We start from the raw sequence: 11,178 nt of genomic DNA, 5'->3' as shown, positions 1-11,178 counted from the left end.
ACGGCGTAGCTGTCTTTTCCAAAACCCACTGCTGCCGAACAAAGTGTCCTTTTTTTCTCTCTTGTTGTGCTGCCATTCTTGTTACTAGTCATGGCACCATCAGATATTAGGGACATAAAAAAGTTTGGAAGCTCTTTGAAAATCTGAAGCGTGACTTGAGAACAGAAATTAGGGAATAGAAGGACGGCATGAATTATTGCTCGGACACATGCGATGATGTGAAGGGCCTGAGCAAAGAGATTGCAGCACTCAGAGAGGAAGTAAGGGAAATGACGACCCTAAACAGAAAATTAAAAACGAAGATTGAAAGACTGTCACAACAAATTGACGAATTGGAACAGTATCAACGCATGAACAATCTGGAAATTAAGGGAATAACAGAACAGGCCGATCCCATAAAAGTTGTGGAACAGATAAGGCAGTGCATTGGCGCCACGATTAGTCCACCTGTTATTGAGATTTGCCACTGGGTTCAGACTCCAAAGACAGGAACTAACAATATAATTGTTCGTTTTGTTCAAAAAAGTAAGTGAGATGAGGTTTTCACACTGGCAAGGAAAAAGAGGTGAAATGCAGCAATACTGGGATATCAGACTACAAATAACGTGTTCGTCAATGAGCACCTGACACAGGCAAACAAGAAGTTGCTTGCAGCCGCAAAACAAAGAAAGAGAGAAGTAACGTGGAAGTACGTTTGGACGTCAAGAGGCAAAGTATGCGCAAGAAGGGACGACAACACTCCTGTTCTGCGCATAACTAGTCTAGACGATCTGTCCAAAATGGTACCTTTGGAATGCACGGGCAGTGACTGAGAGGCATTTCCAAATAGCAATCGAAAACAAAGAAAATGAATACTACACATTGGGTAGACTTGCGAAAGAGTTAACTGAAGAGATTGTTTTGAGAGCCGTACATATTAATTCGAGCAGCATGAGAAATAAAGTAGATCTAAGCATCTATTTTGAACCGACAGCAGAAAAATTCGACATTATTTGTATAACCGAGACCTGGATTACGGTACAAGATCAAACTCCATTATTTCCTGGCTATCATTCTGAACACCTAGTGAAGAACAAAAAGAAAGGGGGCGGAGTGGCAATATATGTCAAAGACACCCTTTCTTACTCTGTGGCTGAAGAACTCTCAGAAATTATTGAGGATGTCGAGTGTTTAACGCTGCGAATATGAAAAACAAGATTATCTGTAATATACACGCCCCTGAATGGGCAAAAAATTAGTTTTAATAATTTTTTAGAGCGGTTGCTTCAACAACAATACCAAACAAGTGAACTCTTCATTATCATTGGTGATATTAACATAAACATGATCTCTGAAGACACATGGTCACATGAGATCAGTAATCTTCTTCATTGTCATGCTTTTAAAAACTTTATTGCTTTGCCCACAAGAATAACGGCAACTTCTGGTACTTTATTAGACGTATGCCTATCAAAAATATTCAGTAGTGATATCATAGCAGGTGTTCTAGTTTCTGATGTAAGCAATCATCTTCCGATTTTATCGCATTATAAATATCAGCTACAGTATTAGAAATGCACGTCGCTCAGCTCGTTTTCATCGCAAGAATAATGATCAAACATTGAAAAATTTTAGGCTGTTGCTGTCGATCGTTAATCCAAGGCTGGGAAGGCTTACAGTATATTCTTGCAGCGTATGCGTGAATACTAAGACATTGCTTTTCCATTGCAACAAGCTTATCACAGAAACAGAAACGCAAGAAAGCCGTGGGTAAATAAAAACTTGTATAAACTTATAAACATAAGAATTCAATACTTTACAAGTTTCTTAGAAATCGCGATCCAGAAGTGCTAAAGGAGTATAAGAAATATAAAACTAAATTAAACAGCGATATTAAAAGGGCGAAAGACGCGTACATTGGGGAACTTTTCTATCGGCTGCGAAATCAACCAAAAAATTGTGGGAAGCAGTGGACGATCTAGCAGGAAGAACAAAAAGTGACCACTCCCACACAGCCCTGATGACCGCAGAGAACACAAAACTAGTTGACGATATGAACAGACATTTTATAAAAGAGGAACTTATCCACCTGGGGCAGAAAGCATTAGAAATTTTAATGAAGTTATAACCGAGGTCAATGAAACTACTTTTTTGAGACCAACAGATCCCAACGAAGTAGTAGCAGTAATAAAATGCTAAAACGAAATGCAGCGGCGGGTATAGACGGAATTACTTCGAATGCAGTAATACATGTCGCGCATGAGATTAGCGAAGTGCTAGCATATTTACTAAATTTAACATTAACTGGTGGAATTTTCTCGGAAGAATAGAAAACAGCCCGAGTTACGCCAATACACAAAGGGGGTATAATGGACAATTAGTAATTACAGACCAATTTCTATCTTAACTGTGTTTTCAAAGATTTTCGGAGATATGATTTACATCTGATTAGTTACATTTTTTAACGCACGCAAGGCAATTACAACGAGTCAGTATGGCTTCAAAAGAACTAATTCACTGAACAAGCACCCTTGTATATGAAAGATAAAATAATAACATATATTGAAGACAAAAACTATACGCTTCGTCTCTTTTTAGATCTAAAGAAGGCATTTGATTCTATGGATCACAAAATTTTGTTACAGAAGTTGGAGAAGTACGGAATTAGGGGTGTTGCAAGTCGGTTGCTGATAAGCTATTTAAATAATTGTCAACAGTTCGTACGTATGCAGGATGTTTCGTCTACTTATCTAGCGCATGAACGAGGCGTCCCTCAGGGCTCTAAGCTAGGTCCGTTATTATTCTTAATTTTCGTAAATAGTATAGTTAATATACCTGATTCCCCAGAATTAATAATAAACGTCGACGACACCAATCTATTTTTCAAATCATGGGACCTGAATAAATTAGAATACAGTGTGAATCACTACCTTGTATTACTAGCTTGCTAAATGAATCGAAATAAAGTGCAAATAAACGCTGAAAAAACAAAAAAAACATTATATTCAGGTCGCGCATTTCACCCATCGATAAGGAAATAACCATTACATATGCAGCAATGAAACTGCAGCAAGTGACATACATGAAGTTTCTTGGAGTGACATTTGATGAAGAGTTAAGCTGGAACGCGCATACTATCCAACTATGTGTAGACTTATCAAAAAGCATTGGTATTATGTACAAAATTTCTAAACTGATTCCCCTATGGCTGAAACAACAGCTATACAATTGCTTTTTTTATTCTAAGCTGTGCTATAGAGCTCTAGTGTGGGAAACAACTACCAAAATTTGACTACAAGAAACTTGTACTTCTACAAAAAAGGGTTCTCCGCATATGCTGCAAACACCAAGAAATTTACGCAAACTTGAGGGCAGCACCTTTATTTCAAAGATATCATATGCTTCGTGCCGATCAAGTCTATTATATAAAATATTGCAAATCATATGCAGTAAAAAACTGAACGAGCCCAACGAAGGATCTAGACAACACACTTATTCTAACCGCCGAATCTTACGCATTCCACAACGAACAAGAACAAATTATGGTAACAAACTTTTACCAATCAAACAACTTGCATAAAAACAAATTAGAACATAAGCATAATTTTGATTGTACAGAAAAAGCATTTCAGGTACAAGTAAAGAAATGCTAATGCAGGAAAACATACTTTTGATGGGTCCTTAAAAATACTGATGTTAGCAATGGTAGTAGTCGGGCGATGGAAATCTTGTACTGCATGCATTTTATTAACTGCAAAATATAATGGTATGTATCAAATGTCTCTAATGTTCCAGTCTGATTCCTTTCTGAGTGAGTGTTATTTAGGTATGTTATGTAATAAGTATGCTACAAGATTTGTATAATCAGTCAGATTCAATGTAACGTAATATTTTTGTCAGCTATTTTTTGCTCTGTTGCTTCTTTTGTTCATGCAGGTATGGATGCCATAAAAGCTGTTTTTATTTTTATTTTTTTGATGTACGAAATGTGTTTAAGGGTGTTGGGTCCTCTGTCAGGCTATATGATTTTAGCCCCAACATGCTTTTGTTTCTTGTGTCTTGTACAAAAAACAATAAAACAACTTTTGAAAATTGAATTGAAAATTGAATTTTTTGGAATAAATTTAATATATCTCAGTTGTCAGACATTCATTCTGGTTGTGTACTGTTAGTCGAGATTCTATGGTGACTACCCTTAGAAGCAGGACCGCTCATGCAGCCATTGACGTTCTCAAAAGAATTTCTGCCAGACACAGAATTCCGCAACTGTTCAGGTCAGCAAATGGCTCATCGTTCTCGTCGCAAGGATTTGGATCAATTGCAGCATTTTACGGCTTCAAACACGCGACCTGTAGTCCGCACTATGCTCAATCAAACGTAGAGGCAGCGAGGGTGGTTCGTATGGTCAACGACCTGTTCCGCAAATCGAGAGACCCACAAATTCGGCCCTGCTCAGCTATCGCGATACTACCGGAGTTCAAGGCCTCAGCCTATCCCAGCTACTGACGTGACGCCAACTCAGAAACAAGGTCCCGAAACAAGACTAGAATCTATGTCCCAACTGGCCGACAGGGAAAGACGTTGGCGCCAAGGATGCAGCTTACAAACGGAAGCAGACGGACAATCTTAGCGCATATCACAGAGCACAAGACCTGCCACCGCTACAAACTGGTCAGTGCATCTGGGTGTGACTCGAGAAAGTGCAAGGTACAGTCCTCAGTCCACGTCAAAGGCCATGAAGCTGCGTGGTTGAAAGGGAGAACAATGGAGTCCTGCAGCGCAACCCACGTCATCTAGTGCCTTTACACCTGCTGCTGCCAGAGAGAAACCACCGCAGACAGCTTCACAACAGCCACGTGACAGACAGGAAAAACCACCACCACCGCGGCCTGTTCTCGCTCAGAAACCTCAGCCTGCTGGCCTCGCAGAATGCACAACCAGCAGCGGGCAGTCGGCGCAAGGCTCATGTGGCCAGACAAAGCAGTGAGACGCAAACACGTTACGGCCCACGCATTGTTTCACTGCGCCATCAAAATTTGTGAAACTCTGTATCAGGCTTCTCCCATCCTCCCAACAGGCAATTATAGCTTCGATTGAAGGGTGGAGATGTAGAGGTCGCCCTCTTTTAGCGCTTTGATTAGGCGGCTACGAGAGCGTGGCACCCCCTGAACCTTTTGTGTATGCCTCTATTTGTCGGTTCAAATAAAGACGGGGAACCCAGTTTTTTCCGGGGTGCCAGCTTGCGCGTGTCGGTTCTTGCGTGGCCCTGCCCCTTCACGGCACTGGTCACGTGACAATTGGTAATTACAGACTCTCTGGGGGCGCTGTCATTGGCGGAAAATTTCACCTCAAGACACATTGATGTACGTATAGTATAGGCTACAACAAAAGAACTATCAATATCCACGAAGTCTTATGATGGAGTGGCATTTCAGTGGGTTCCGTCTCTCAGCCTTTTCCACATTCCTGCCGGCAGTGATGGCTCGGTCAATTGACACTTAATTTCCTTGGGGATGCGTAGCTCGAATGCAGATAGATGATGTTTCTTCAGTAATTCTGAATGTGTCCCATCAATCCAGATGGCCGTGAGACATGACATTAAGCATATGTCAATGTCCGTAGTAAACCCGTGATTTGAGGCGAACGGCGTGCTGGACGGTGAGAAGATGTCGGATATAATAGGCCTTGCATCATCCACCTAAAACTAGTGTTGATCGTTGTTATACCTTTGCTGATATTACTGAATTTCCCAGTGGCAACTTGCCAACAGTAATCTTATTCTGTGAGGGCGCTTATCTCATCTGGTTGCCACGCATCTGATTGAAAGCTGTCGGCTACGTTGCATCCCGTTCATCAAGCAGGCGCAAAATATTTGGGTCACATGGTCGGCTTGTGACAGCGCACATTTCAGGAATCCTTTGTGCTTCGAAGGTTGCTGCTGCATCGTCGAAATGGCTGCGGAACCACTCAGTGACATGCTGCAGATTAGTCTCCGTGACTTAGACTCTCCGAACGTGATAAGCGATAGCTCTGTCTTTTTTCACGACGGAGCACTGCAAAATCTTTCACAAGTCTCACGAATATATGTAGGCTGACTGCAGCTACCTGTTAGTATCCGCAAGAGGAGTTGCTGGTCTCCGCAAACTAACAAAGTTCGGCCTTTCTGTGACAATACAGGAGTTGATCCAACGCGACTATTTTGGGTGGTCGTGGCAAGTCGCATGATAGATGGCGGGATCTCATGAAACGCAGGGGACACTGCTTATGGATGCTGATTTTCGGCTTGCCTGGATAATTCACAGAAAATTATCAAATGGCGCCGGTTACAGCTACCACAGTTGAGGTAGATAGATTTTCTGCACAATCTGGGGATGGGATTGCGTATTCTACTGCAAAAGAAGCAATTAGCGTACGATATCCTTTCCAGTTCTCCTCAGCCGACAGGTTGGCGTTGCAGACAGCGATAGCACGATCGTTCATTTGACACAGCGGGCACAGTGAACCAACTGACAATGTGGATCCGGTTAGTGCTTACGCTGATTGTATGTGTTCTACGGCATACATTTCTTTAGTCATATGGGTCATGTGTTCCTTTTGCAGTAGATGACGTGACTGAAGCTGGGCCTTCTGCGGAATTTCCACTTGGATGCGGAGGATGGTCAATAACTCCTTGGCTAGCCGCGTTCTGTCTTCAGGAGTATCGGCGACGCTGGATTCACTGTTTGTTTGCTTGATCTTCTGCCTGTATATGATAGCGAGATTATCTGACAGACACCGCATCAAGGCACGGTTTAGCATTACGGTGCACTGGTCTGGGAAAACCCAAAGTTCTCCAAGGCGCTGACGTAATAGTGGACGTAGTCATGCAATATACAGAGCTTATGAACCTCTGATGAGCTATTCAGAGGGCTTATCGTGGGAGAATGACCTGCGTGCTCGTTCACGATCAGATCCCGGCGGCCGAAGCAGTCTGTGAGTGTCTTGATTGCAAAGTTTTAAGTTTGATTGTAAGCGTATTTCGTTTTACAGAATGAAAAGAGCCTAAGGTCATGTGGCCTGACAAAGGAACTTGCTTCTTTGTACATTCGGCATGCATACCCATGGTTTAGTCAAATTGAAAAGAATGGACATCGATATCGGTATGTAAATAACACTAGCCTCAAAGAGAGCAATAGAGTTTTGCATAATAGAAGTAGCTCTCGAGAACGAAAACGTGTTCAACGGCTTCACGGAATGATACATTGAAGCAATTTATAAAAATTAAAAAGTATCTTGCAAACAATTTATGAAAAGTTACATCGTGCAAAACACGTCATGTAAAAAGTATTATATAAACGCTTCAAGATTGTGTACCTAAATGCATTAAGCTATGAACTATCAAATTCTACCAAATACCAGTGAAAAAAACATGCATAAACGGTGTATAAAAAGGTATTGATAAGTTATTGTGGAATTTTACTGAATGCTTTACATACTGTTTGAAACGAAGTGCGTAAACGTCTATGTCACTCCTCAAAATGTTTATTAGCTGGGGTATTTGATATTGTAGGTCCTGACGTGCGTAGTTTGTTTGGATGAGCGGTGGCAATGTTTGGTGGCCCAATTTATACCGTAGAGAATAAATTCGTATACTACTGACGTTAAGTCGCTGCTTTTTCAGGAGCAACATAGTAAATTTCAGTTGCTTCCATCAATGAACGTTATTCAAAAAGATTGCGTGCGGGTAAGTCTCGTGGGATAACATAATAATTTTTGTGAAGTTTTTGTTACTTTTATAGTTTTACTATACTGTTGTAATTTTCTGCAGTTTTGTTCGGCTAAGCATATGCCTTCAATAGCCCGCAGCGCGCTACTACTCAATTAGATCAGCAGCTACTTGAAGTTTTCTGTTCACAGCAGCTCAATGTTTTGGTGGATTGAAGCATCAAATTGGTCCCAAAAAGAGTGCTATCTATGAATAGTACCATCTAAGTCGGTATTAGTAGCTCTGGTAGTTCAGCTGACCGCTGACGGTGCTTTCTCAAGTGGCCTAAGTCAGCGGAGTTCAGGCATACAAGACAGTGAGGCCCGGGTAGAGTTACGTGCCGGTGTTCTGGTAGCCTGTCACGTTCTTGAAGTGAGAACTTGGAACGTGACACAATGTAGTGAATCTTCTCGTTGTAATTATGTGCCGTTTCTACTTCTTGCTCGAGATCTTCTTCGTCTGTGGTCGCAAGAATGACGTCGTCGAGTTTTTACAGTACTGTCTCCTTGTCCTTGACGTAGTTTATGTGTTAATATCGGATAAGAAAGCTTCTGATTGTTGCAGCAAGTTCATTAAAAGCGGGAGTGCTCTAATGACGTTGGCCTTGATTGAACCGCGCTACATCCAAAGGGTAGCAAAGCTCACCATAGCCTTGACGTGAAATGAAGTGTCTCGCTGGGCTGTCTCGGGTCGCGTGGCACGCACAATTTAGCGGAAAGCCTCATGCCCAGGCATGAAAGAAAGACGTCCACTTATGGCTAATCCTTCTGCACTGTCCCCGTGCGCGTTCCCCTAGCCTTGATGCCACCCCAGTTCCTTCTTCTTCGACAGAGTGTGGCATGCTAAGTTACCGCCTTATTATTTTTCAGCACGGCTCATAGCTGAGTGGTGAGGTCGGAGCTCTTGAACGCCTCCTCTCAATCTGCTCCCGAGGTGAGGCGATCGTTGTGCTGTACCGAGGGGCTACACGAAAACATGTGTTACAAAGTGGAGTCGGGATCTTCACATTATGGAATATTGAACCAGTGAGTCAACGTGGCTGCTGACCCTGGTTAAGTTAGGATAGTACCCAGTCTGCCACATGCGAATCGTCGAAGAACGAGGCCTGGAGAGCTCGGCGTGAGGTAAAGAATAGAACCTCCTGCTGAGTTCACAGTACTTCATCACTTAGTTGAATGTCTGGAGCGAGTCTTTATGGAGCTGCGCGTCCACACTCTTAAGCACCACTTGCCCGGCGTGTTGGATAACATCACGCGCTCGTACCATCTCGTTGGCGTTGGGAACGACAGATGAGACCATGGGCCAGATAGGATCTGCGAACCAAATGATTACGTGTGTACTGACGCCCCTGCCACAAAGCAAGAAGGCCACCTCCTTCGAGACATAACCGCAAACGAAGGCGCTAACCATCGCTTGCGAATCCGCTTCGATGTGTAGTCTGTATTTGTTCTGCAAGATGAGGGCCACCGTCACCTGCTGCGCCAGCGCCGGACACAAGACCTGCCCCGAAGCAACATTAGGGAGGTTAATGCCCCTGTAATTTGCCACGGTCGCCACGAACCAGTCGGACGAACTATAAAGCGTGGAGTCGACGTATGTAATGGCGTAACGGTCGGCGGCAACAGAGTTTAGAAGCGCCGCTAGCCTGGCCCTTAGTCTGCCAACATTGCGATGTGGTTTCATGTCGTGCAGGCTTCGCGACACTATATTGGCCTCCTCCGTCTGCACGTCGTGTGCGCACCACCACTCTCTGGTTCAGCCAAGAGATTCCTGGGCTCTCTACCCTGCAGGTGAGGAAGAGAGCCTGCTGTGGACCGTCTGCTGGGCATCGATAACCTCGTCAAGATTATTTTAGTCTCTTAACTTCACGAGCTTATTTGTGCTGGTTTTAGGGGCGAAGCTCCTTAAGGCGTGGGCTGTGCGTCCCCTGTATGTAGCCACCTCTCGTTTAGTTCTTGCAGTGTCCACTAGATGGCGGTACCGTCTCCCGTATGTCGGCTCCTCTCGTTTAGTTCTTGCAGTGTTCACTAGATGGCGGCACCGTCTCCTGCATGTAGCCACCTCTCGTTTAGTTCTTTCAGTGCTCACTAGATGGCGGGACCTGTAGCTGATGATGAAAAGTGCAAGATGTTATAAACTAGACGGTGGTACTTGTAGTTGATGAAGAAAGATGCGAGATGTTATAAAATAGGAATGATGTCACATATGGCACGTGCCATTGGTGGAAGGCAATCGTTCGATTTAGTGAGGTGACGTACGCTAGGGGGAGCATTGTAATAAAATCGAGTAGGCAAAATGTACGGAAAATTCATGGTTTACCAGGTTTTCCTCCAGAGCTTCGCCCACTCATTATTATTCACTTCGTGGATATGGCGGCACTTTTTTTATTAGGATGCCGAGCTCCTTTTTGGTGCTATTAGGCATTGCCTTCTCGCTTTGCCTTCTCGTACTTATGCCAGTGATGCGCGGCTGCTACATACGTGATAAAGCTAATTAAAGGCGTGATAAAACCTAAGAAGATTGTGTTTCCCCAGACCTCTGTGGCTTTTGGAGACCCTGATGATGAATTTGACAATGTTATCTAATTTGGCGGTGATACGCGTGGTTATTCGTCTGTTGCAACCGCATGAATCGATCAGCATACCGAGAACGTCGATTACTACAGCACGTAGAATGACCTACCGGATGCTCATACGAATATAAGTGTCGTTTTTTTATAGGGACGCGTCTTTTGGTGATACACCCCCTTCTTGTAGGTAAGACAAAAGACAGGGTAAGCCGGAGCCTCATGCCTTCCAAAAATTACTCCATGGAACTGGAAGTCGCCTACAGCGATTCCTCGAATCTAGTTTCTTGCCGCCATCACACCACACCATGATGCCATCGTCGTACAGAGTGTGATTTTTGGCGTGTACTTTAGAGAGACGGTCGGAGAGGGTGCATGTGGCGATGTTGAAAATAAGTGCCGAGATCAACGACCCCTGAAGAGTGCCCCTCACCTCAGCCTAATGAGATCTAATGAAACCTCTTCAGCCTTGAAGGTGGCGTGCCGGCCCCCAAAAAATGAAGTGAGTAATCCACAAAACCTGCACCGAAGGCCCATGTATTTAATGGAAATAAAGGCGTGTCTGCGCAAAATTTTATCAAAGGCCTTTGCGAGAACAAGCGCCAGGATATGCCTAACGTTTCTGGTGTTGATATCACTGATCTGGTGCTTATGACGTCTTCAGCAGAAAAACATTGGTGAAAGCCTGTAATGGCCTATGGAGAGAGTTCATGCTCTTATGTACACGCAGACATTCGCTTAGACATGAGACGTTCTATAACTTCGAACATGCTCGAAGTAAGCGAGAATGACCGCATGTTGTTTAGACCGCGGGCTTGAGATGGCTTGGGTATAAGAATGTCAAGAGGCTGTTTATCCCACTGCTCTCGCGTCGGTTCGTGTGTCAGTT

This window comes from Rhipicephalus microplus, chromosome 7 (genome assembly GCF_043290135.1).
Source record: "Rhipicephalus microplus isolate Deutch F79 chromosome 7, USDA_Rmic, whole genome shotgun sequence".
Classification (NCBI taxonomy): Eukaryota; Metazoa; Arthropoda; class Arachnida; order Ixodida; family Ixodidae; genus Rhipicephalus; species Rhipicephalus microplus.
The sequence above is the reverse complement of the archived record's forward strand: the minus strand, read 5'-3'. Positions refer to the sequence as shown.